Genomic DNA, 27565 nt, shown 5'->3' with positions numbered 1-27565 from the left:
GATATCTGCTCCTGTGAGGAACCAGGAACTTCAGAAAAGTATTTCAGAAACATTATCTATCTAAAGTCATTCTGAAGCGTGCTACAATAGAGAAGGAAGGGAAGTTATGGCACAAGAGTTCAGACCTTTTGGGATTTGGGCCACTCCCAGGGCTTGACAATAAAGATGTCACCAACCAGTGATGGGAAAACTGAGGTAGGAAGGACCGTGTGTATGTGTGTGTGTGTGTGTGTGTGTGTGTGTGTGTGTGTGTGTGTGTGCGCGCGCGCGCGCGCGCGCTCGCACTCTCGTGCTAGCGTGGGAGTGGATGGTATAAGCATCCAGAAATTGAGTTTCCTAGAAATCTACATACATGTTTTCCCTTCCCCCACACTCACCCACCTAATAACTCTTTCCCTGCTGGGGTGACTGGGAGGCACGAGGATCCAGCATATCAAATCAACATAAATGTCCGGCAGTCATAATAATGGGGTAGGAGAGAAGCAAGGTAAAGCGATGGGTCGGTACCATTGGAGCCAATGAGATCAGGAAAGAAATGGAAGCCAGCCAGGCTGTCCCCATTCCTTCCTTCATTCCCCTCCCTGCCCCCAACATAGGGGCCCGGAAGGACAGTGCTCGGAGCGCAAAGTCTCCCTCCGCCTCTTCTCCTCCAGCTCTGCCCCACCACCACCCCCCCCCAACCCCTTATACCTACTCACTTAACCTCCACCTCAGCCTCAGGTGTGGGGGGAGAGCAGGGAGGAAGGAGCAAAGAGGTTACTCAGGCAACGCCAGACAGGCTTTCACTAGGGAAGGAGACCAACGGGGTGAGGGAGGAGCAAGGTGTTCCACCCCCCCTCCTCCTTCCCCGCCCACTGGGGGTGGGGGTGGGTCAAGGGTCAGGCTAGGGCTGGCCAAGAGAGGTATGCCAGCCCTGTTCTGCCCCTTGTCAGGCTGCTTGCCCTCTCAATTGCCCAATACCAACGGTTCGTCCATCCTTCCAGCCCACCTGTCCCAACGCACACCTCGCTAAGCTGGGCTCTCACTCAGCCCAGGTTCTTGCTCCTCAGCCTGCTGCCCCCTCTCTTCCAGATAGTCGGGGAGAGGGGAGTCAGCACCTCGCTCTTGGGGACAGCTTGGGGGAGGCATTTCCCTTCCTGCTCCTCCCCACTCCCTGGCTCCCTCCAGCTTTTCCTAGTCAGACCAGGAGCCCACAAGAGTGTTTGTTGTGAATTCAGGGAGCAGTTGCTAAGTAAGGAAGAAGGGGAGAGGGAGGGAGAGGGAAAGTAAAGAGGGGGCGGGGCGGGGGCAGGGGCAGAAACCACGTTATCATGGCCGGTTGCCATCCAGGCTTTGATTCAGCCAGCTTGGGCTGGGGCCAGGAGAATGAGGGGTGGAGAAAGGCTCGGGTAGGGATTGGGGTAACCAGGGAGTGACACCTTTGCCCCCACATGAGATGGGACTGTAGCTCTCCCCCAGTCTCCAGCTTGGGTGTAGAAAAAAGAACAGGCATGGGCAGAGAGCTAGGAGGGGAGTAGCGTATGTATACTTCTTTAACCCTGCCCGCTCTTCCCTCCGTGACCCCTTTCCAGCTGTCTCCTGGACCTCAATCTGAGCTGCTCAGAGTCAAAGCCAGGTTCCTCCAGCGGCTGCCCTGAAGCCTAGAGAAAGTGAGGAAAGGAGGCAGAGCTCGGGACACCCAGGGAGAGCAGACTCTCGGAGAAAGGGAAAGACAGACACAAGCCACCACAGAGACTCAAAAGACAGAGACCCATTTACACAGACTCTCCAACTCTGGAATCTATGTCAGGGGTTGGGGCTAAAGGGTGGGGACTGTGGGGCGGAGCAGAGCACCCAGCCACGCCCTGACGTGCCCCCTGTGGTCTCCCCCTCCAGAGAAGGGAAACCTAAACACTTTCCTTGGGTCTGGGATTTCTTCCTCCCTTTCCCCCTTCCAGCCCCCAATTCCAGCCCCTGGAAAACTCCTGGGTTCCCTGCTCTCCTCTAAACACTCCGTTCTCATCCTGCTCTCCCCTTCTGCATTCCTCCCCCCCCCCAACTTCCCCACCCCACCCCCACACACCCTACAGCTCCAGGAAGTCTCTGAGCTGAACAGAACCCCCTTCCCTCCCCCCCCCCCAGGGCCTCTGTGGATTGGCTGGGGGCCAGGCTTGAGTCGGCCTCCCCGACACACTACTCTTCTCCCTGCTCCCCCCACCCCCATCCTGGAAGCAGGGAAGGAGGCAATGAAAATAAGCCTTAGTGGCGTTCTCGACTGAGAGAGACTGAGCTGGGAGAGGCTTCTTATGGTCTGACCCAATCCAAGAAGATCTGGTTAGGGGTGGGGGAGGAGAAGGCCCAAACACTGAGAACCAGGAATTCTTCCCCTGTCAGAGGATCCTCCAGGGGAGGCTATCACACGGCCTGCCCAAGGAGAGAAAACAGAGGGGATGGGGATGGACCCTTGGAGAAGGGTCAGAAAGGGACCCAGGGATCTCAGGTCCCAAGAGTTTCCTTTAAGGATCTCAGGCAGAGAATGGGCAAATGCCTAACCAGAGAGATGCTCCTCAAAGCCCCCTGGGAGGGACACTGACAGGGATGGAATGTTGCCCTAACAGGGTTTCAGTGGCCATGGGGAGGGAAAACATGGTGTAGGATCAGGATCGAGATGGGAGGGAGCTGGGTGAAGCCCAGAGCAGGCGGCTGGGCAGGCAGTCTTCCCTCCTCCCCTCTGGTGGCTGGGCTCAGTTTGTACTGGGGGTCAAAGGGGAGTTCTTTTCCGAAGCATTCTGGGAGAGACGCCAACTAGAGCAAGCTGCTAACCACCCCTCCCGGCACCAATCCTGGTGGTGGGGGGTTGGGGGGGTGGGAAGAGAACCGGGGTCCCAGCCAACCAGACTTAACCCTTTCAAGGACACACTGTTCCCTGTGGACACTAGAAAGGAGGAGGGGATGGGGACAGGAAAAAGGAGTAGAGATGAGGACCCTTGGCAGGCCTATTTGTCCATGCCAGGTAGGAAGACAAGGGACAGAAGGCTTGGCAAGAAGGGATTCTATCTTAAGTTGGCACCACTTGTCAGAATGCCAACACCAATACCACTATGGTGACTTTTTTGGGATCAGCTCCTGAAGGTTTATGAGAGTGATACGTAAGAGTGTCTCAGAATTGGAGACTGAAAAAGAGACCCTCCTTTGAGGTTTCCCTGTTTCACCCTTCCTAACCCATTATCCTAAGTCACAGGAGATGGAAAGATCTGAACTCAGGAGTGGTGAGGACAGTTTCCCCTCAACTCTAAAACATCTTTAGTGCTGCCTTTCCCTCCCAACTGGCCTCCCATCCCTGCTTTCAGGATGAATGAGACCACAAGATTTGCCCAGAGATCAGAGGGGGGAGTGAACTACTGAAAGGAACAAGAATTCTAGCATCTAAGCCCCATCCTCTTCCCCACCCCCCACCTCAGTCATCATCATTTTGTCCTTACAGAGAAGCTCCCACCCACCCAGAATCCTCCCAAGTTTCTCAGCACACTCCAGCCTTACTTTCTAACTGTAACAAGAGGGAATGAGATTAAACTTGAAGGACTTCCCCCTCCTCGGGGCTGAAAGACACTAGAATTCCCGGAAATCTTTCATAGGGAGACTGCCTCCTTCCTCCCCGCTGCCCCCCCAACACCCCCCCCCCAACACACACACACTGGCTAGGTAGCCCTAAGGCAGTTCTTAATGAGGGGAGTTGGGGGGAGGGGGTGTGGTCTGTGAACTTGGATGAGGAAAAAATATGCAACTGAAATTTACCATTTTCTTTGATTATTTAAAAACACCAGACAGGTCCCTGCCACACACACAAAAAGGTATATTTCCCTCAATATTTCAGGATCCCTCTTGCTACCCAGTCTGGGAAACAGAATTGCCTAGCACTTTGCCCTATTTTTTCTCTGTGACCTTGGCCAAGTCACTTACTCTCTTTAGGCCCTGATTCTGCCATCAGTTTATGGAGCTGAGTCTGTTACAGTCCCGCATTCTAAAGCTGTTCGGAATTTAGTAAAGGTATCCAATCCCTGAACTTGCAGGCAACCTTGTAGTTCTCTAATTGCCCCCTGCCTTTTTCCCCCACCCCTCTCCATCAGGGGATGTGACTGAGGCCCAGAAGCTGTAGTAAGTTGACATTTCTAAATCACAGGACAGTCAAGAGAGGGCCTCCAGGAAAGGTGATAGAGTTATGGGGCTTGAGAAACCATAAGAGGGTGGGCACTCCCCAAGGAACAGGCGCTATCATCACCAAGAATGCCCAGCTTGGGAACAGTTCATCCCCAAACTTCACCTCCTCCCACTAGGGACCACAGCCTGAGCAGTCAGTCACCTCAGCCCCAGTCTGGGAACCTTTCTGTCCAAACAAGAATCCTCTGGTCCCTCAGAGTTCCAGGGAGACATGTGAGAAAATAGTCCCCAATCTCCCTCCCCCCAGACATATCATCCACAGACACACCCTCCACTCTAAGAAATGCACTCACCTACCCCAGCACACACACTCCAGACATGGGCTTTTCGTCCCCCAACACATGCCCGCACTACACACACACACACACCTATGTATACATACAAAGTAATCCCCCCCCCAAAGAGATACACACACGAGAGACATGAGCTCAGTCACCCTCCAACAGACAGCCATCCCCCTACATACAACCAAGAACTCCACTGCTCCCTTCCCCCTCCCAAATACGCACTCAACAAAAATACACAAAGAAGCCTCTCAGTTACACAAACATACCAAAGATACACTCATATTGAAATGTATTCACACTCAAAAGTTGTATACAAGCAGCCACATGCACACACACACACACACACACACACACACACAACCTTGCAATCCACAGCGGTGAAGTCAGATTGGAGGACAATGCTCCTGCAGCCCCACTGGGGGGTGGGGTGGGACATGGGGGGGAGGGGGGAGGGGGGAGGAGAAGTACTCACAGATTTCAAAACAATCTGGGTTTCGAAATCTTGGATTCGGGGCTATTCCCAGCTAGGGAAGGGGGCTGGGGAGGGAAGGATTGAAGGCAGGGGGCATCGTGAAGAGCGGTAAGAGGCTAGTCTAAGCCCATCCCCATCACCAGGCAGCTTGGAAGGAGAATGGATTGAGGGGGTGGCATTAGGAGAGGGGGTGCCAGCCCCCTGGAGAGCCAAGGTTAAAGGCTGTGCCTGGGGTAGGTGGGGCAGTAGGCAAGGGGCCAGGCAGGGAGGGGCCAGGCAGGGAGAGGAAAAATCAAAAGGAGCAAAGAGGCCTGGAGACAGGAAAAGTGAGAGTGGGGGAAGGTTGGGCCCCTAGGAGCCACAACTCAGAGGAAGGAACTGAAGGGAATAAAACTTGTTGGTCCTCTGCTCTGTCCTGGCAGTCTCTGCCAAGCATTTTAGGTTGTGCTCTCATTTTGTGGGCGTCTAAGTATGTCTCCCCAATACTGTCATCTCCTGTCACCACCCCCTTTGTGGCCTTCCCTGAATGACTCCAGATTGCACAGGAATCTCGGACCCAATAGAGAGAGGATCCCTGGCCTACTACTCCCTCCCAGGCAGACGACATGATGGAAGGGAAAGAGGCTTCACCAGCATCTGAAAGAAGATATCTGAGGAACCCAGGACCTGGGCCTCCCCTCCCCTTGGGGATATGACAGTCTTGGGCAGCTGCTGCTCAGTCCTTGGAAAGGTTCCCCTCCCACAGACTGAGCCTCTTCTTTCTCCCCACCCCCTCCCCAGCTCCAGTCCATCCCAACTTCCCCCCCACCCTCCCTCCAACCTCCAAGGAAAGGCAGTCTGAGGAAGGGAGGGGAGGTCAGTCAGGCCAGGCTGGGGGCGGGGCTACGGGCACTCGGCAAAGGAAATTCCAGGCTGTTACTCCAGGCAGGGCCTGGCACCCAGTAGCTACAGGGCGGCTAGTCAGACAGCTCAGCACTTCAGGAACCCTCATCTCCATCACCTTCCCCCTTACTCCTCACCCCCTAGCTCCTTCCCTTGTTCCCCAATCTTCTTAAATGGTCCAGCTCCAGGGGGGTGAGTTGAGGGCCAGCAGGGAGGGTGCCAAGCAAGAGAAGTGGGCTCAACAAAGTGAACTCCTTTAGTGCAGCCTCACCGGATCAAAGGGAGACCCACCTCTTTTATTCCCCCACCCCCAGGCTCGGAAGCAACTTTTCTCACAACCAAGAAGCAGCGATCTCTGACCTGGACATGAGCAGCCATCAGTCAGGGATGGTGGCTAGAGGGATGGGGGGGGGGGCGGGGGTTTGGTTGGGGGAGACAGGTGCCAGGGCCAGAGAAGGCAAGTGTTCAACAGGTTGGGCCAGTCTCAGAAACAACCCAGCCCCACCCCAAGGAGAGCAGAGCCTGGCGGAGGCTCCCCTGCCTGGGGCGCCCGGCCCTCACCAGCCCAGCTCCCACGGCTTCCCGCTTTCCCACGGTGCCATCCCCCACTTCCACCCCCCCACCCTCATGGGGTCAGCAGTCAGGCCAAGGTACTGGGCTTGTGGCAGAGAGAGGAGGGAAGTGACTCCTGAGTCACCTTTGGTGCCCTGCCTCCTGTTACCTAGAGCATACACATCACAGCTGGTACTAGCAGAGGTACTTGGGTTGGCAAAAGTAGATATGCCCCCCCACAACCCTCCCCCAACACAGACACACAGACATACGCTGAACCTTGCCAAACAGTCAGCAAACCATCCCCCAGCGCGCTGGATGAGCAGGAGGCTGGGACTACAGAGAAGGTTCTTTCCCACCTGGAGCAAGAAGGAAGTGCTCAGCATATCCCAGGCTCTACTACCCCCCCCCCCACCAAATACCTTGGTACCTTTTTCATAGTTCCCCTCACTGCCCCTCTGCCAATGCCCCATGCCTTTCCCTCCACCTATTCTGAACTTCCCCACCATGCTTCAATGGCACCAACCAGGCCCTCTAATATCTGTGATTTCCCAGCTTCCTTTCTGCTCTCCCCAAAGCCAACTGGGACATAAGAGGTTATGGCTTCTTCAGTCTCTGATACGACGCCCCCCTTCATCCCGCATGAGCCCCTGGGCCTATAGATTATGCAGTCTCCCCAAATCCTGGCCTTGCCCCTTCCTCCCTCCCTCCCACAGTCTCCATGCAGCTCCATCCCAGCCACTCCGCCTGCTGGCAGGCAGCCCCCCTTTACGTGGCGTCTCCTTTAATCTAAAGCAGGTGCCAGGCGTCCTGGCCTTTGCTCCTGCCATCACCACCACCCTCCAGGCCCAGACTCAGGGGCATAATGCCCAGTTCTGACATAGGCTCTGAAGCTTCAGGAGGAGGGGAACCCCTATTCCCCATCCCAACCACACTAGAACTTCAATTTCAGCTCCCTTAGCCCTGGAGTCCCTATGGCTGTCGGGGCTCAGGAGTCAATGGGAACTGGAACCAGGAAAGAGCCACGGCCAGATCCTCAGGTGAGCCTAGACCTCACCCTAGTCACCATATTCCTTCTTATCACTAGATTTCCCTTCAAAATCACAAACCCTAGATGTCCTGACCCTATCCCCCACCCTTGTTCCCCCATTATCAATCAGATGCTTCTTCCTGGCCCCGAGATCACCAGACAGCAGCTGTGGCATTATCAATCCCCAAGTCCAGAAGTCACTTCAGATCTCTGAGCATCCCTAGTCCTCCTCTACTATTTCCCCAGAACTCCCTGTGCTGTCTCCTCCCCCACCCCCAAACCAAGAGCAATCTCACATTCAAGTTGTGGAGGCCAGCTTAGGCAAGGATGGCCAGGCTGCCCACTTTAATCATCCAGGAACACCTGAGGCCAGGGGGTAGGACCCCATAGGAGAGTGAATACCTCCTTCCTAGGACCCAAGGCACTCTATCCCTTCTCCACCTTTCCCCAGCCTACCTACTCCTATCCTTATCACCACCACCACACCAACTACACGACAGAAAATTCATTCAGTCCTACCACCAAGAGAGAACTCTACCACCTTACCCCTAATACCAGGAGCAAAGAGTCTAGAGCATCCCTTTCCCTAGACACAGGGTGGTAAAAGCACTGAATCCTGGGCACCAGCATTACCCTCAGAAACACTGGTTAAGTGTAGTTAGGGGGCACTGATCAGCAACATGAGAGGCAGCTCAGTCCAGGAAAACAGAGGCCACTTCCTAGGGGTCTCCTGATTGAGTCAGAGGGAAAGCAAAGCGAGCCCTGGCCCAGCCAGCCCAGGGATCTCTGACCTCCCTCTGGCAGTGATAACTGAACAAACTGCCTGTGATAAAAGAAAACGAGAGCCTTTCTAAGTAAAGCAAGAAGCCCAGAGATAGAGGAGGCAAAAGTCAGAGGATAAGAAGAAATATCTCTGAGCTCCCTTCTGAGGGCACAATTCTATGCTCCAAATTCCTCCCCCCTCCCCAATATCTTTCCCTGCCAATCTGAAATCTTTCACCTCAGAATCAGTCTTAGATTGACAAGACAGAAGCAAGGGACCGGTGGGGGCATCAGAGAGCCCCCAAAGGAAGGGAGTTGGATAGACAGACACCTTCTAGACTCCCAAGGAGAGCTCCTGCTCCCTAGAATTTGCATCCTCCTACTCCCCAAGACAAGATGGAAAGGAAAAAGAAATTTCCTTAAGAATTGACCATTCCAAGTGTCCCAGAATAGGCAATGCCTATGAATGCTCAACGTCAGGCACCATGACCAAGTCTGTCCTGTGCCCCAAACCTATCCAATCCATCATTCAATGCCCAAACTCCCAAGGAAGGTAAGGGGAGGGCAGTAGGTACATCCCTTGTAATAATGGGGCAGGCAAGGATAGGGTAATAAGAACCTCGTAGTGCACCAACCTGGACAACTGTTTCACACTTCTGCCAGGCAGGACAAGAGTGCAAATTATGAGGGGTGGGCAACTAGAGGTTACATACCTCTTCTTCTACACCACAGGTTGCAGATGTTGGGCAGGGCCCACGGGTTGAGGATGGACCCCGGCAGTCCACAAGTCAAATCCATTTTCCCAAAGAGATTCTCTAGTCATGTGATGTAGGGGTATGGGGTATAGAGACCAAGGGTATAGTGAAGTATGTGTGCGCCGGGGGTGGGGGTGGGGGGGTGGGAAAAAGACTACATCTCCCAGAAGCCCCCAGGGCAGGGTTAGCCAGCCCTCGGGCTGGCCCCAGGCCGGCCTTGTTCTCTGTGTTAAGGTTGCAACCCCCACCTCCTTCCCAAACTCCCCCACCCCATGCCACACCACGAAGCTGCCAACTGGCCTAGTGGGGGACCAGGGAGAGTGGTAGCATAGTACCTCCATCTGGGGTAATAGACTGGAGGGCAACCACTAGGGTGCAAGACAACAGTCATTGCCCCTCTGTGTGTGTCTCTCTCTGGACCTCGTTCAAACTAGTGATCCGGCTTGTCTGGTCCCTCTCTTACCTGGATCCTGGGGTCGGGGGAAATCTTCACGCCAGGCCGAGGGTAGAGTCCATGATCAGGTCTTGGGGTGGTGGCTTTTTTCTCTCGTTTTTTGGATTTGGGGTACGGTGGTATAAACCAGTCGGAATAGGGGGTGGGTGGGTGTTGGTCCTTTTTTGATCCTGGGCGCCTGGATCTCAACACCGGCCGGGCCCCGAAGGGAGGTTCCGGGGGGCGCACCGAGCCTGGCTTCTTGCCTCCGAGCACCGGGGCATGGTCGTGGGCACGGGGCACCGGAGGGGCCTGGGACGGGGCAGAGGTGCGGTGGTGGGGAGTCTCCGGCCCCAAAGCTCGGCGCCCGGGCTCTGCTTGTCCTCCTTTCACTTTCTTCCGAGACCCGCGGGGATGGCTGTGCTCCCGGCGGGCTGGGGAAGCTGGTGTTCTGGACGCGCAGTGTTGGTCAAACGCCGAAAGTCCCGGTCACAGCTTTCCAGTAGTGAGCCAGCGAGGGGACCCTGGCGTCCGGGCGTCCGGCGGGGGTCCAGCGGGACCGGGTCTTGGGCATGTCCGGCTCCCTCCTCTGACTCTCTCCGCCTCCTCCTCTTCCTCCTCCACCACCGCTTCTTCCTCCTCTTCCTCCTCCTCCTCCTCCACCACCTCCTCCTCCTCCTCTTCCTCCTCCTCCTCCTCCTCCACCTCCTCCCCTTCTTCTTCTCCTCCTCCTTCTTCCCCGGTCCCTCTCCTCTCCGCTCCGCTCCTCTCCCCAGCCTGAATAAGCATCGGGGCTCTGGCTGCCTCCTTCTGCCTTCATACCAGAGCCCGGAGAGGCCCCTGTCAAAATAAGAGCTCCACCATCTCGCTCGCCTTCTCGCCCAGGCCGGCTCCCCCAAGCCTCCCAGTGGTCTGACTCGGTAAGGCGCCCAAGGTGGATGGCAGCTGGCTGGGAAGAGATTGGGAGGGAGAAGGGGGGGGTGGAGTGGGGGGCTTTTCTCCTCCCTCTCCTCCTCTTCTCATCCCTTCCCCCTCCCCCTTCCTCCACAGGGCTGAGCTGAAAAGGATGGAAGGTGGGGAAGAGAGAAAACACTAACCATACCCTGAACTATGCTAGAATTGAAGGAGGGCTTTGATTTTAGACCCCTCCCTAATCTATTCTCCAAAAAGCAACATCCCTTAACTTGCTTTGAAGCCAAGAAGGGGGCAGTAATCCCCAGGGAGCGAGATCCTAGCAAAGGATTCACCTAGGGGTTATAGTTAGCAGAGAAGATTCTGCTGAGGTCACATGGACTCAATTCTCTGTCCAAGGAGGTGGGTTTCCCACTACCACCATGAGCATCACTACTTATCCAACCTTATTTCCAGAAATTATCCAATCTGCCCTACGCCCAGAGTGTTAATCTGTCTAGTAGTTCACTATCTTCAGCACATCATGCTCACTCCTGACTTTGCTCATCTTCCTTGACTCCCTCCCACCTCCCAACCCCCAGCCTCTTTCAAGGCCCACGTCAAGGTCTACCTCCCCGTAAAGCTTTCCCAGACTTTGGCAGTTCTAACTGATCTCCCTCTTTTACCTTTTTTTTTTTTGGTTTGTTTTTGGTGGGACAAAGAGGGTTAAGTGACTTGTTCAAGGTCACACAACTAGTAATCGGCAAGCGTCTGAGGCTGGATTTGAACTCAGATCCTCCCGAATCCAGGGTTGGTACTTTATCTACTGTGCCACCTAGCTACCCCCTGATCTCCCTCTTGTAAATCCTAGCAACTCCAAAAGTCAGTACCACTCAATTTCACACTTGATTTCATAATATTTTGTATCATCCTTTCAAGTGTCTTAACCTTGTCTCCTTACCTACTGCCCTTGAGGGCAGTAAAGATGGCTCACATTTTTAATTGCCTCTCTTTCACTTCCTTCAGTGACATAGTGCTGGGCACAAACTAGCTGTTCAATATATATTGATAGAATATGTCAGCTGGTGGGTACAGGACAGGGAAGGGTTTGACCGTTTTCAGTCCCTACCTGGGAGAGAGACTGAAGCTGGGAATAGAAAGAAGCTGATCTCTGATAGGAAGTAGGGAGTCCAGAGAATGCTGAGGACTAGGTAAGATTTCTGGGTTCCAGCATCTAGGGAAGTTCACCATCTCCAATCCCACAGTTGGTTCTACCATATCCCATGTTCCACAGAACATAAATGTGGGGTTAATGTATATAAAAGGGGCCCTTATTAATGCACAGTGAGACTTACATGAGTTTGTTCATCATACGATGTGGTACAAGGCTAGATGTAAATGTTATAGGAGTCCTTGGCATGGTCCATGAAACCATTTGCCTGTTCCCTGGGGTGCGGCCGTGACTCATTCCCTTAGTACTCTGCGTTCCAGGTTGGGATACAGAACAAATCTCATGGAGTAAGGAGAATGCATAGGTGGGCCGAGAGAGAAGACTAAGGGGAGATTGGGTGAGGGAGCAAGAGGGGAAAAGATGAGAGAAAAGAAAAGAGAAGAGGAGGGAGACAGAGAGACAGAGAGATTGATTGAGAAATGGAAAGATGGGGGGGGCATGTCTACGAGTGCCCATTCCTGGAATGGCATAACCCCCTCTACTGGCTAACACGGGTTGTGTTTTCATGGATGCTAGTGTGTTTGAATGTGTCATTGTGTATCTAACTGTGTCACTGTGTATCTGTGTCAGTGTTTAATATCCTGTTTCTGCATATCTCGGTGCATGTGTGACATCACAGCCTAAAGTCCTTTCCTGTCCCATGGTTGTGGAACACACAACATGAGACAACACACACACACACACACACACACACAAACACACATTGAGTTTTCATTAGTTTTCTGATGGGACTCACCAGAGTAGCAGCTCCTTTGAACCCTGTGTCCCTATTTTCTGGGCTGCAACACCTGTGTTCTCCTCTAGGCAGTCCCCCTCTGGGCCCTATGCACACAGATGGAAGGAATGGGAGGGTCTCACCCTGATGACCCATTCCCCAGGAGGGACTTCAATCTCTTAAAATCACAGAGCCAGGGACTCAGAAAAGGGTTAAATTCAAGCCCTGTGATAACTCCTATGATTGGCTCAGGGTGCTGTCAGTCAGAGTGAAAGGGGGGGCCAGTTTGCCAGTTTCTTAGCGTGGCAGCTAGACTGCCCACCGTTCCTCAGGCTCCCCCCTCAATATCTCCTTTCCCTGCTCACATCAGTATTATGACACCCCTTCCTTGGAAGAACTCCAATGTGTAGAAATCTTCCTGGGCTCTGGAGAAGCAGAGGACCCAGGTGTCCTAGCTTTGCCACTACCTCCTGCTGCCTAGCTTCCTGATAGATGGTGATTATTATATAATAGACCAACAGGATAGAACCGAGCCAACACTCATTACCCTTTGCCCCAGCTTGGTGCCCGCCCCAGGGCCAGCTCCTACTCTTCATTCTGCCCCCCTTCAAATCCCTTTATCCCCAGGGAACTGAAGTCCTTTGCCCACCGCCTTATCCTGAGGGGATACCACTACAAGCTATGCCCTTACACATACACACACACACACACACACACACACACACACACACACACACACACACCAGGGTGCCAGGCTGGAAAGAGAGGTTAGGCACCATGCCAGGTATTGAACTAAGAGCTGTCTACTGAATCAAGGTTTACTAACCCCTCTCCAGAATTCTTCTGCCAGCCTAGCTGACCCCCTCCAATTAGAGCAAGCATGGTAGGGGGAAGCGCTAGAGGGGAGGGATGGGAATGAAGTAGGGGGAGGTGTTGGGGGCAGGAAGTGGGAGGTGGGGGGGTTGCTGAGTAGGGGGGAAGGGACTCTTATCCTGACAGGGCTTCTGCCTTCCCCAACTGGAGGGTTTGGAAAAACTGAACAGGCAGCCAGGGCTGGGCTGGAAATCCTGCAGCCCACCCTCGTGGGGACACAAAGCCAGGGGGAGCCTGAGCTGCTGGGAGGGAGAGAGAGGGGACCTCAAGGGAAGGCAGGGCTCCTGTGGGGACTGGGAGGAAGGGGCAGCCAGCCCTTTAGGGAAGGGGGCCCTGAAGCTGTCTCCCAGCAATCCAGGAGGCTCTGGCTTCCCCTTCTCTCTCCACCCCCAACCTCCCTCTTCTCCCCCCCCCCCCCCATCGGCATCAGTCTTACAGATTGCAGGCAGACTTAACTCATTCCATACTAGCCTGGTGGATTCCCGAGCAGTTCTGGTGGAAAGAGACTAGAGGCATCCCAACTCCCAGACCACCTCCCTTCACTCTTTTTAACACCTTATTTCCTGGACTCTGATGGGGGGGGGGCAGTATCCTGGCTTGAATTCCTGAGAAATGCTCCCTAACACAGAGGATCTGTGGAGGGGAATGAAGCAGTGTCCACCACTCATCTCTTCTGGCCACCCTCCCTAGTCCTGCCTTATCTCCCTCACTCCTCAATGTCAATCATCCCTCCCTTTCTCTGAGTACCTCCCCTGCAATATACCACTAGTTGTTGCAAAGATTGCTCTCAGAGCCAGGAAGCCTGGGTTTTGTTGCTCGCTATTTAGCATCCTCCCCACTCCTAACCAAGGAGATCTTAGCCTCCCCTTGTTCCCCATACATGTTCAAACCTCTTAAGGGTTCTAGCTCCCTTCTTCGTTCCAGAGAAGGCATGATCAGCAAATACCCACATCCCCTGGCTGCCTACCCTCAAACAATTTGACCAGACCACTCAAAACACTTCCTCTCCCCACCTCCAAAGCCTATCCTCAGCTCTCTCTCTACCTTCCCTTCTCTGCCACCCTCAGATCAATTTAGTCCCACCTCATTTGGGAATCCCTCACCAGCCCGGGCATAAAGGGGTTACCTGGGCTGCTTCAGGATGTACCTAGGAGCCAGGTGAGGCCTCCGCCCATCTTGGCCACCAGGTGTGTTCTTTGGGAAGGGGGGTTGGGGGGTGCTCATTTGCCCCCCTGGTGGCTGAATCTGGACTTGCAGTTGAGAAAGGCTTGGGGGGGGGGGGCGGGGCGGGGCGGGGTAGGCTAAACAGAGGAAGCTGTTCAAAAGCCGGAGAAGGAAGAAATTCTGAGCCTTCCTTTCTGCCTGCTGTCCCAGCAGTTCCTCTAGGGGGAAACTTGGATCTGGGGATTCAGTGGCAGAAACTTTTCTGCTTAAGACTTCTTCCTCTGACTAAAATACCCTGCAGTGTTGGGGGGAGGAGGGGGTGGCTGAAGTGCTTTCCCACGCTCTAGATCTGTGACTCTGGGCAAAGTATTTAACTTTCCTGAGCATCATTTTCCTCATCTGTAAAAATGGGGGCAGGCAACATGTAGTGAAGAGAGAATTGGCATCAGGGCCAGGACGAACTGAGTTCAAGTACAGCCGCTGACATACACTGTGATGCTGATCGAATCACCCTGAAATTCTAAGTGGTAGAGAAGATGCCAGTCTAAATTGGTAGAGGGGGCTCCCCAGCTGGAGCTCTGTACACTGATGAAACCCCAGACCCAAGCTCCCTCCCAAAAGAGGATCATCATTATTAATAATTCATTTGTATCATAGCACTTAAATATTAATTATAATATTTGATCCTCACCACTCAGGATTGTGGTGGGGATCAAAGGAGATAAGGCCTATAGAGCCCTTTGGAACCTTAACCCAAGTGTTCTTAACTTTTTTTGTGTCATGGATCCCTTTGGTCTGGAGAAATCTGGTCACGTTCTCAGAATGCTTTTTAAATGCATAAAATAAAATAGGATTCCAAAGGAAACCAATTATATTGAAATAGTTATGAAAATAGATTTTTTTTCCCAAAGTTCCCATGCCCCAGGTTAAGAACCCCTGCCTTAAAGATACTAAAAGATAGAAATGAATTGAGTCCAAAGATGACTTAAGGGAGGAAGATCTTAACTGACAACCCACCCTCTCTTCTGCCTCTCCACTCCCACTTCCAAGGGCAGTTCCTAAACCCTTAGACACACTCCAAGCAGAGCCTGGTCTTTACCCTGGTATTGACACCTGTCTAGGCATTATCGGAACACATGGATGAAATAGGAGATGTTGGTCCTGCCTGAATGGAGGTTGTATAGAATTATCACGTAAAGCATCAAACAAATGCCATTTCCCATGACATTCTGGGTGCCACGTTTTATGAAGGACTATGACCAAGATGATGAAAAGCCTCTTAAGCACAGTATGTGAGGATCTATTAAAGGAAGCAGGGATGTTTAGTTTGGAGAAGAGACTTAGGGAGGTCTTGCTATGTCTTCCAGGATCAGAAGACTGTTTCATATAGAAGAATTAGATTGGCCCCAGAGGACACAACCAGGAGTGGCTGTTTCAGACGAGCATATTTAGACTCAGTTAAGGATACAAGAAGCTAGGTGTCATAGAGGATAGAGTGCCAGACTTGGAATCATGAAGTTGTTGTTGTTGAATCATTTTTTCTTCAGTTATGTCCAACTCTTTGTGACCCTATTTGGGGTTTTCAGGAGTCAGGGTGATCTCAAATCCATCCTCAGATGTTAACTAGCTGCTTGTCAGGGTACTTAACCCTGTTTGCCTCAGTTTCCTCATCTGTAAAATGAGCTGGAGAAGGAAATGACAAATCACTCCAGTATCTTTGTCAAGAAAACCCCAAATAGGGGCCATTAAGAATCAGACATGAGTGAAATAACTGAACAACAAGAAAAATATAGGACTCAATTCATGATACAGTGAGAATAAGGACTGGGTCTAGATCTAGAGGACTTGGATTCGAATTATACCTTTGATCCTTACTACCTGTGTAACTTTGGATAAGTCATCTGACCTCCATGGTCCTCAGCTTTCTCTTCTATAAAATTGAGAGGGCTGCATTCCACAGCCTCTGAGATCACCCCCACCACTGAGATTCTGTGAAATTTGAACCTTCTCAATGACACATGCAATTGGACTTATTCTACATGAAACCTTCCTTGAGTCTCTTTTCCAACCCCACAAAGCCTTCTTTCCCCTCAAGTATCATATCACAATTGCGCTTTATGTCTACCTCTCTCCTATCCTTACCCTATATTGTGGTGTGTTACCACCATCTGCATTTGACACTTCCTACCAGATTACAAATTCCTTAAGAGCAAGAACTGAGTCTCAAATTAAGGTTATATCTTCTCCAGAGCCTAGCACATTGTTGAATTGTTGAGTAAGGGCCCACCCTGACCACCAGCTTTCCAGCTCAATATGCCATATCCAAAGCACTGAGGGGTTGAGTGATGTGCCCTGGGTCACCTTGCCAGTGTCTGAGATAAGACACTGATAAGATAAGAAGGACCAAGTTCTTCCTGGTTTTGAGACTGGCTCTCTAACTACTGTGCCAAGGTTCTGGTGATAAAAATAATTTATGTATTTATAATATATAATGTTATATAGTTATATTATTCTATACAATACATAATAAAGCACAAGGCATTTCACTCACAACACTGGGAGGTGGGTTGCAAGTAGCAGAATGAAGCCTGCCTCTATTAAGGCCCTGAGCACCTTTATTTGTTAAAAAATTGTCATTGTCCAGGAGATTTCATTATTATAGGAAATTGTTGCTGTTCAGTTGTGTCCAACAACCTCATCTGGGTTGTTTTTTTTTTTCCACAAAGATACTGGAGTGGTTTGCCATTTCCTTCTCCAGCTCATTTTACAGACAGGAAAACTGAGGCAAAGATGGGTAAATGACTTGCCCAGGGTCACACAGCTAAATGAGTGTCTGAGGTCCAATTTGAACTCAGTTTTTCCTGACTCCAGGCTTGGTACTCTATCCCCTGTGCCATCTAGCTGCCCTTATGGGAAACTAACTACTGAAAAGCAAATTACTCCTTGATAACTTCCACAAAGAAACAACTTCATTTAGAAGTTAAGTTACTAAGCCTACAGTTAGTTATACAGATAGTGTCAAGTGTGAAATTTGACCCAGGGTCTTCCTTCCTCCAATAAGCCACACTACTTATCACTGTATAAATCACCCTTGAATAGCAGCATCCCCCATTTCAATAGGCTTTAAGGTTTACAAAGTGATTTCCTCAACACAACCATGACAATGCCTTTTAGAGGTTCTTTCCCAGTGGTTGTCTAAAATGGTGGCTTTATCTGTCTGGCTTTCCCCCTTCTGTTCAATCCACTGAAATTAATTGCCTTGTGCTTCCTCCCTACACTTTCTCATGGTGTTGCCTCAATTATTTTGAGCAATGCTTCTCCTTCTGCCCATGGACGGCCATGTCTGTCTTCCTTTATATTAGTCTAGTGGAAACACAGGGGCAGCCAGATGGCGAAGCGGATAGAGTAGCAGGCCTGAAGTCAGGAAGACTCATATTCCTGAGTTCAAATCTGGCCTCAGACACTTAGTAGCTGTGAGACCCTGGATGAGTCACTTAACCCTATTTGCCTCAATTTCCTCATCTGCAAAATGAGCAGGAGAAGAAAATGCCCAACCATTCCAGTATCTTTGCCCCAAAAAGCCCAAATGGGATCGTGAAGAGTTGAACTGACTGAAATGACGGAACAACAAGAAGTGGAAAATTCAATAACTTACAGACAGACAGAAAGTACCTGATTTCAAGTCTTGCTCTACTGCTTACTAGATGCATGACCTGTGTTTTCTATAACAAAAATAATTTAAATTTCTATAAGTCAGGTCTCTGCTATGAATAGAAAGGCACTCTTTCTATGTTTCCTTGCTGCTCTGTGTATAAGGCAAATCCTAGTTTTAGAACTGTAAAATGTATGTACCTCAGAGATCACCTTGTCTAACTTCCTCCGTATCCAGATGAAGAAACAAAGGCACAGGGATGTTCAATAACTTGTCCAAGGTCACATAGATAGTAAGTTGCAGGAGCCAGGATTTGTAACAAGGGCGCTTTCTACTGTAGTATGAGACCTCCTGAGCCTTTCTTTTCCATTCTGAGTCTCAGTTTCCTCTCAATTGTCATTATTTTTTGAGGGGAGGCAATCAGGGTTAAGTGACTTGTCCAGGGTCACATAGCTAGTTAGTTTCTGAGTCTGGATTGAACACAGGTCCCCCTGACTCCAGGGCCAGTGCTCTACCCACTGCACCACCTAGCTGCCCCCTCAAATATAATTCTTTTTTTTTTTTTTTGGTGAAGCAATTGGGGTTAAGTGACTTGTCTAGGGTCACACAGCTAGTAATTGTTAAGTGTCTGAGGCTGAATTTGAACTCAGGTCCTCCTGAATCCAGGGCCAGTGTTCTATCCACTGCACCACCTAGCTGCCCCAAATAGAATTCTTAATCATTTGAAATGATAGTTGCACTGAGAGGCAGCCTGGCAAAGAGGATACAGAGCTGGTTTTGGAGTCAGGAAAAACTGATGGAGGTTCAAAGCCTGCCCTGTTGCATCCTGGCTATGTGCTCCTGGGCAAGTCACTTACCCAGTTTATGCCCCAGACAACTCTCTAAGACTGCTGCATCAACTACAGACAGTTGCTGATTTCCATAGTAGGAGCTTCTTTTCTATTTTCTTATATTTTGAACTTAACAACCATGAACATTTCAATATAAAAAAATTTCCCCAAAAGAGAGGACTGTATATGATGCCAGGAACATTTATTATATGTATTTTTAAATGTATGTTAAATTTAACAAATAACAGAAACTGTCCGGTTTGTGTACCCTCCTGAACTTTTTGTTTCTGGCTTTTTAATGTTTACTTTTTAAATTAAATATCTTTTTTGTTTTTAGATTGCCTGTACTTCCCCCATTAGTCCTCCCCTTCCCAGAAAGTCATCTCTTTTTTTTTTTTTAAGGGCAATGGGGGTTAAGTGACTTGCCCAGGGTCACACAGCTAGTAAGTGTCAAGTGTCTGAGGCCGGATTTGAACTCAGGTACTCCTGAATCCAGGGCAGGTGCTTTATCCACTGTGCCACCTAGCCGCCCCCAAGTCATCTCATAACAAAGAATTGAAGAATTGTTTTGTATTTATTTATTTATCTATTTATTTATTCATTTATTTAGTTAGTTATTTATTTTTAGTGAAGCAATTGGGGTTAAGTGACTTGCCCAGGGTCACACAGCTAGGAAGTATTGTGTCTGAGGCTGGATTTGAACTCAGGTACTCCTGACTCCAGGGCCAGTGCTCTATCCACTGTGCCACCTAGCTGCCCCTGAAGAATTGTTTTTAAAAGAGAAAAGAAACCAGAAAAACCAATCAACTGATAAAAAGCAGGTTATACCTAATGTTGAACACTTATTAACCTCCACCTCTGCAAGGTGAGGAGGTATTTTCTCATATCTCTTCTTTGGAGCCAAGTTTGTTTTTTATTATTTCAAAATATTCAATTTCAATTGTTTTGTGGTTGTTTTTCCTTCCATTTACATTGTTGTAGCCATTGTATGTATTGGTTTCCTGACTCTGCTTGCTTCACCTTGTATCAGTTCATCAAAGTATTCCCATGCTTTTCTGAATTCATCAAGTTCATCATTTCTGACAGCACAGTCATGTTCCATCACATTTATGTGCCACAATTTGTTTAGCCATTTCCCAATGGATGGGCATCTACTTTGTTTTCAATTCTTTGCTACCACAAAGAGTGCTGCTAGAAATATTTTGGTGTCTATGGAATCTTTTCTGTTGTTAATAATCTCCTTGGGGTATATTCCTAGCAGCCAAACCTCTGGGTCAAAGGTTTTGGAAAGTTAAGCCACTTTATTTGTATAATTCCAAATATTTTAATGTTTTATCAATTATCTCCTCCTTTCCCTCCTCTCCCTCCCCTCCCTCCCTCTCCTCCTCCTTCCCCTTTTCTCCCTTCTCCTCCTCCCCTTCTCCCCCTTCTCCCCCTCCTCCCCCTCCTCCTCCTCCTCCTCCTCCTCTTCTTCTTCTTCTTCTTCTTCTTCTTCTTCTTCTTCTTCTTCTTCTTCTTCTTCTTCTTCTTCTTCTTCTTCTTCTTCTTCTTCTTCTTCTTCTTCTTCTTCTTCTTCTATGTCAGTCATTACTCACTAACACACCCCTATCTTTAAATAAGCCCTCAAAATGTAGCTTGTGGAAAGGCAAGAATCTTTGGATTTTTGCCTAGCTCTCTCCAAGTGAAGCTTTGATTCCTGCCTGGAGGAAAACAGAAGAAGCCACAAGGCTGGCCATACTGTTTCCCTCTGACTAAGAGGAGTATCAGACAGTTATCCCTTCCACATTGCAATTTTCCCCATTACAATTTCAATATATCATCAGTCGGCATAAGAAAATAAATGGAAATTTGGCGGGGTGTTTTGCAGAAGCTGGAGATGACACATGAAAGCCAGCAGACAAAGAAAAAGTTTAGAAACTCAGAAATGCATAAAATATATGCATAGTATTGTATAATATCAACATATTTTATCTTTTAATACCCTAATAATTCAGACTTCTTCTCTGATACAAAGAGAGGGCCAAAAAATTTTATGTGGGTTTTCCAGATCACCAGGGGCGGTGGTGGGGAGGCACCGTGCCCCTAACCCCTGCAATACAGAAGGGATAAACAGTATATCTATCTGCCCCACTAAATATTGCTAGTCTAGGGGAATGATTTTTTTCTTAGGTCCAAGCCACTTTCCTGGTCTATATTCCTTCTAGATGGAAGGCTACCCTAAGTTTATATCTGTAGGCTTTACCTCTTCCCACCAAATGCTAGTTACACAAAAGACCATCACAAATAATAAATAGCAAATAAATCGGCAGAGAGCAAACAGAAATCAGAGAAGTGCTACAGACGAGAATACACCAGAGAGAGAGAGAGAGAGAGAGAGAGAGAGAGAGAGAGAGAGAGAGAGAGAGCTCTCCTATTGGGAGTGTTATCTTAGATCAACCAAGAAAGAGGCTTCCATCTCAACCCAAGTGAAATTCCCTTCAGTCTCTAGGGAGACAAGCTCGAAATCAGAGACATGTTGAGAAGCTGGCTTTGCCTTCATATCTGCCTTCCAAAGTATGTTCTCTCTCTCCAATGGGGACTCCCTGAAGAAAGTCTGGAACCTCATGTGCCATCTCTCCAAATAAGAAGGAAAAATGTTACTCCTCTCCAAAGCACTCCAGATGACTCTACCCTTCATCCAGTCACACAGGGTAACATCATCATTTGCTCAACCAATCAGGAAAGACTTATGCAAATTCTCTAGTTTTCATACATGGGTTACATATACATGACCCACAGTGGGGCATCCTCTTCCTAGAAGCCTACCTAGATTAACCTCACATAGATGCTATTTCTTTTCTTTTCCATTTCTTTTCTTTCTTTCTTTCTTTTTCTTTATTTCTTCCTTCCTTCCTTCCTTCCTTCCTTCCTTCCTTCCTTCCTTTCTTTCTTTCTTTCTTTCTTTCTTTCTTTCTTTCTTTCTTTCTTTCTTTCTTTCTTTCTTTCTTTCTTTCTTTCTTTCTTTCTTTTTTGTAGGGCAATGAGGGTTAAGTGACTTGCCCAGGGCCACACAGCTAGTATCAAGTGTCTGGGGCTGGATTTGAACTCAAGTCCTCCTGAATCCAGGGCTGGTACTTTATTCACTGCCCCACCTAGCTGGCCCCCTCACATAGATTCTTTTTTTTTCTGGTCCATAATTCCACATTGTTTATTTTTTTAAATAAAAGTATTTTATTATTTTCCAGTTACACGTAGAGATAGTTTTCAACATTTGTTTTTATAAGATTTCCAATTTCAAATTTTTCTCTCTCCCTCCCCTCCCTCCCCCCTTCCCTAGACAGCAGGTAATCTGATATAGCTTTTATATATATATATATATATGTATGTATGTATATATATAATAACATTAAACATATTTCTGCATTAGTCATGTTATAAGAGAAGAATCAGAACAAAAAGGAAAAACTTCAAAAAAGAAAAACGATAGCACCAAAACCAAAAGAAATAGTATGGTTCAATCAGCATCCATATTCCACAGTTCTTTTTTTTTTTTTTTCTGGATTTGGAAAGTCTTTTCCATCATGAGTCCTTTGGGACTTTCTTGTACCGTTGTATTGGTGAGAAGAATCTAGTCTATCACAGTTGATCAGCACACAATGTTGATGATACTGTGTATAATGTTCTTCTGGTTCTGCTCATCTCACTCATCATTAGTTCATGCAAGTCCTTCCAAGTTTCTCTGAACTTCTCTTGCTCATTGTTTCTTATAGCACAATAGAATTCCATTACATTCATATACCACTACTTGTTCAGCCATTCCCCAATTGATGAGCAACCCCTCAATTTCTAATTCCTTGCCACCGCAAAAAGAGAATCTATAAATATTTTTGTACATGTGGGTCCTTTTCCCTTTTTCATGATCTCTTTGGGAAAAAGATCCAAAAGCCTCACATAGATTCTTGAAGTGCTAGTATATGTACTCATTTACTTCCTTCCCCTGTTCTCCCCCAAGATGGACCTGTCTTCACCTCCCACATTTCCCCAATTCAGATGCCATACTCTAGAGTAGTCAAACTTCTTCTCTGTCCCACAGTTTACTATCTTTTATCTCTGACTCTTCCCCACAGACTATGAGGAAAAAGGTTAGGTTTGTAAACCTTGGGTGTGATTCATATGTCTGACTGAACAAGTCTGATTTTTGAGGTGATAGTTCTATGTCTGCACTATTTGCATTTCTTTTCTCTTGATTAGATGGATGGAAGGAAGAGATATATTAACTACATATTTCTGTAGCAATATGGATGAAACATCCTGCAGTACAGAAGCCTTCTGATTGGTTGAGAGTGAGCTGGGGAATGTAGAATGAGTGACTCCACTTCCTCAGGTAGGTGAATCTCACAAAATGGGCTTGGATGTTCTGGGACCTTGCTTGTCTGGTGGCCACAAGGGAGCAGCATCTCTAGCATAGAGACAATATTGATAGCCCAAGTTAAACCTAGAGAACTCTAAGTAGGTAGTTTAACTTAGAAATTAAGCACCAACTAGTCTGGGACTGGTTACAATTCTTTTATTCTCACTTCCAATTACCTTTCACCAATGTATTACTTCTAAATTTGCATATTCTCTTTTCTATTATTAGTAAATCCTAGAAAATATTCTCATGTGGTCTGGAGCATGTGAAGATGGTAGAGAAGAGAAAGAAGTAGACAGTGCCAGAAGCAGACAGCTAGTTACACTAGCATCAGAAGAAGAGAAGTGTGTTAGAAGGGTGGGGGAAGGGGGAGAAGTAATTAGGGATCAGGTGCAGCAGATCTCTGAACCCAAACACTCTAAGGGTCCAAGAAAATGCAGGAGGCTTATTGGCTTTGTTTGGTGTTTGGTTTTGAAATTAGTGAAATTAGGGGCAGCTAGGTGGTGCAGTGGATAAAGCACCAGCCTTGGATTCAGGAGTACCTGAGTTCAAATCTGGCCTCAGACACTTGACACTTACTAGCTGTGTGACGCTGGGCAAATCACTTAACCCCCCATTGCCCTGCAAAAAAGAAAGAAAAGAAGGAATAAAGAAAGAAAGAAAAAGAAAAAAATTAGTGGAATTAGAAAGTCCTGGGGAGGGGGTGGCTAGGTGGCACAGTGGATAAAGCACAAGCCCTGGATTCAGGAGGACCTGAGTTCAAATCCGGCCTCAGACACTTGACACTTACTAGCTGTGTGACCCTGGGCAAGTCACTTAACCCCCATTGCCCTGCAAAAAAAAAAAAAGAAAGTCCTGGGGACACATGCAAAGGCCCACTAGATAGGCTTTCCCAAAAGCTAATGTGATTATAAGACTCAGGGCTGGAATCCTTAGAGAGGCCTCTTCCTTCCTTGAAGACCTCTTTCGTCTTCTATTTTGGGTCATGTCCTTCCTATTCTTTAAATCCATGCCCAACATTCTCCTTCTCCAGTGACCAATCTGATTCTTTCTTTCCGTTCCAGCATCCCACAGGCTGTAGGTGTAGCCACCATCTGTAGCTCAAGAAGTTCCTTCCAAGGCTGGGACATAGAAGCTGAAGGAAACCCCAAAAGACCAATATGGAAGTCCAAACACTGGCCTTGCCCAATAAAGAATTTCATAGGGAGATGTTTAAGGATCAGACAACATTCTCATGCAATGCCTACATCAACTAAAATCTTTTAATTTGTGGGAGGCACCCTGAGGTAGAGGAAAGATGGTGGACTGTGTGACTTGGGCAAGGTATTTAATCTCTCTGGGCCTCCATTTTCTCTCACATCCTTTTCAACCCTAACAGTTTATATATACATCTATGAAATTTCCAGAGGATGAAGATCATTTACACTGCTAAGCATGTATGCCTTACCCCTGGAGGCTCTGATTTACAAGGAGTTAGTTGAAAGGCAATAGAGAAGAGAAGCTGGATGTTGCAGTGGATAGAGCACCAGCCCTAGAATCAGGAGGACCTGAGTTCAAATGTGGCTTCAGATGCTTAGTACCTGTGTGACCCTGGGCAAGTCACTTAAAACCAGTTGCTTAAAAAAAAAAAAAAGAGGGGCAGCTAGGTGGCACGCAGTGGATAAAGCACTGGCCTTGGATTCAGGAGTACCTGAGTTCAAATCCAGCCTCAGACACTTGACACTTACTAGCTGTGTGACCCTGGGCAAGTCACTTAACCCCCATTGCCCTGCAAAGAAGAAGAAGAAGAAGAAGAAGAAGAAGAGACAGTGGAGAGCAAGGTAAAGTCAGAATAAGAGAGATAATCCCTGCCTACAACCTGCTTTTCCTCTTTCTAGTTCAATTCAACAGACTCTTTTCCAGCTGGACCTAGTATGTGCAAGTACCTGTGTTTGGTGCTCTTCAGGATTCAAATATGACTCATTACTGCCCTCAAACTAATAAAGATAAAGCAATAAATACACACACACACACACACACACACACACACACGAATTAATGAATAAAACTGAATCAAATTGAATACTTCTCCCCTGATGTCTTCTTTTTAATGCCTCATTGTGGTAGGGAGGTGATACTGGACTCTGGAAGGCGATACCAAGGGAACAGAAGTTCTAGCAGACTTTACCAAATTGAACAAGCTTCCAGTATGGGCCCTTGCACAATATTAGGAATCTATTATTCCTGAGGACCAGCCTATCTAAATTCAGACACACTTAGCACTAGAATGTTGAGTACCTGCTGATAACCTTTTTGGGGATGGGGGTGGGGGGTGGGGGAGACAACCTGGGTTAAGTGACTTGTCCAGCGTCGTACAGCTAGTAAGTGTCTGAGGTCAGATGTGCACTCAGGTCCTCCTGACTTGGTGCTTTATCCACCGAGCCACCTAGATGCCCTGGTAACCTTTTTAAGCCACAGAAAATAATGAAATTGTTATCAATGCTTATGATCTGCATGATAGAGATTACTTCCCTCGGTGAAATCTTTTTCAGACCTCAGAGAAGTCATTGAAGTCATGTAGATGTCAAGAAAAAGAAAAGACTGGACTTGAATGATCTATAAGACCCCTTCCAGTTCTTCTTACATTCTTATATACTAGAAATATAAAAGTCTATGTCTGGCATTCAAAGTCCTTTACAACTTGGATCTATCTACCTTTCCAGTCTTCTTATGTATTACTCCCTTACAGGCTCGATCATGTACTCTGCAATTCAGTGACATTGGTCTCCTGGCTATTCCTTGAATAAGACATTCCATCTCTAGACTCTGGACATTTTCTCTGGTTGTTACCCATGCCTGGAATTTTACTGTCCTCTCCAGGCTTCCCTGGCCTTTTTCAAGTCCCATCTAAAATCCTACCTTCTATCAGAAGTCTCTCCTGAACTACCTTAATGGTAGTGTCTTTCCTCTATTTTTTGTTGGGTAGCTAGGCGGCACAGTGCATAGAGTGCCAAGCTTAAAGTTAGGAAGACTCATCTTCCTGAGTTCAAATCTGGCCTCAGACACTTACTGCTGTGTGACTCTGGGCAAATCATTTACACCTGTGTGCCTCAGTTTCCTCATCCATAAAATAAGCCGGAGAAGGAAATGACAAACGACTCCAGGATCTTTGCCAAGAAAACCCCAAATGGGGTCACAAAGAGCCAGCCACGACTAGGATGACAACGATATCATTTGTACACAGCTGTTCGCATGTTTTCTCCCCCATGAGAATATGAGGTCCTTGAGGACAGGGACTGGTTTTTGACATTCTTTGTATTCCCAGTACTTAGCACAGTGCCTGGCATATGATAGGTGCTTAATAGATGCTTATTGAGTGACTATTAATAAAGGCTGGGGTAGCGACATTGTCTGTATTCTAAGCAGGACATCCAGGCAGTACTGGAGGATGGCATAGTATCTTAGGGGAAAGAGAGGGCTGGCCTATGCTAATGAGTAAAAGAAGTAAGGTTGGGTAAACACCAGATCTCAGAAGACCTCGATGGCCAAACAGTTGTTTAGGAAACAGGGATCCGTTCAAAGTTTTTGAGGACCATGATGAAAAGACTTAATCTGGTCCCTGTGTGGAGAATGGCTCCGAGGGGAGATAGGAAGGAAGGAGACTTGCTAGAAGGCCATTGAAGTAATCCATGTTTGAAATGATGAGGACTTGGACTGAGCTGGCAACAATGGGTATGGAGGGGGCAGCTAGGTGGCGCAGTGGATAGAGCACTGGCCCTGGAGTCAGGAGTACCTGAGTTCAAATCCGGCCTCAGACACTTGACACTTACTTACTAGCTGTGAGACCCTGGGCAAGTCACTTAACCCCAATTGCCTCATCCAAAAAAAAAAAGAAAAGAAATAATAAAAAAGAAATAAACAATGGGTATGGAGAAGGGACAGATATGAGAGACATTTCAAAGGATGAACTCCCAAGACTTAATGACTAATTCTAGATAGAGTATGGAAGACAGGGAGGCATCAAAGATGGCACCAAGGTTTTAAGCTTGGGAGGAGGTATTATCATTGATAGATCCAGTGAAGCTGGGGGGTGCTGGTTTGGTTGGGAGGAACATTGGGGGTTGGGAGGGAGAATCATGAATTTGGTTTTAGAAGACAAACTTGATCTGTCTTCTGAGAAGAGTTTTGAGAAAATGCACTTTCATTCCTCTTTACAGAGAAAAAGCACAGATGTAATATGTTGCAGGTTGATTTGTTGATTGGTTTTGTTGAACTGATTATTTCTTCTTTATTAATCTTAGTTACAAGAGATGGTTCACTGGGCAGGTCAGGGAAGCATATGCTCAGAAATGAAGATGATATCAAAACAAAAGATAGCAATAAAAGTAATATATTTTTTAAAAGTTTAAATAGATGTTTTAAAAATCCATGTTACAATTTGTTTTTGCATTTAAGGTGGGGTAAAATTCT

The 27565-nt window shown here is 48.0% G+C and overlaps 1 protein-coding gene and 1 long non-coding RNA gene across 4 annotated transcripts in view; one reads left to right on the top strand and one right to left on the bottom strand.

Moving 5' to 3' along the window:
• BCL9L (BCL9 like) overlaps positions 1–9993 on the bottom strand; it is a 36883-nt gene extending 26890 nt beyond the window's left edge. For 2 of the 3 annotated variants that reach the window (XM_043993283.1, XM_043993285.1), the window contains exon 1: positions 9401–9993. The gene's annotated coding sequence lies outside the window, so the exon portion shown is untranslated. Of the gene's footprint in view, positions 1–8895; positions 8955–9400 lie in introns of those variants that run through there. The other variant, XM_043993284.1, reaches the window with a different exon arrangement.
• Positions 9994–10081: 88 nt separating this feature from the next.
• LOC122747055 lies at positions 10082–24723 on the top strand. Its single transcript, XR_006355604.1, has 3 exons — positions 10082–10290; positions 22957–23089; positions 24181–24723. It is a non-coding gene; the product is annotated as an uncharacterized LOC122747055 (long non-coding RNA).
• The last annotated feature ends 2842 nt before the right edge of the window (positions 24724–27565 follow it).

This window comes from Dromiciops gliroides, chromosome 3 (genome assembly GCF_019393635.1).
Source record: "Dromiciops gliroides isolate mDroGli1 chromosome 3, mDroGli1.pri, whole genome shotgun sequence".
Lineage (NCBI taxonomy): Eukaryota > Metazoa > Chordata > Mammalia > Microbiotheria > Microbiotheriidae > Dromiciops > Dromiciops gliroides.
This window is presented reverse-complemented; position numbering and strand designations above follow the sequence as displayed.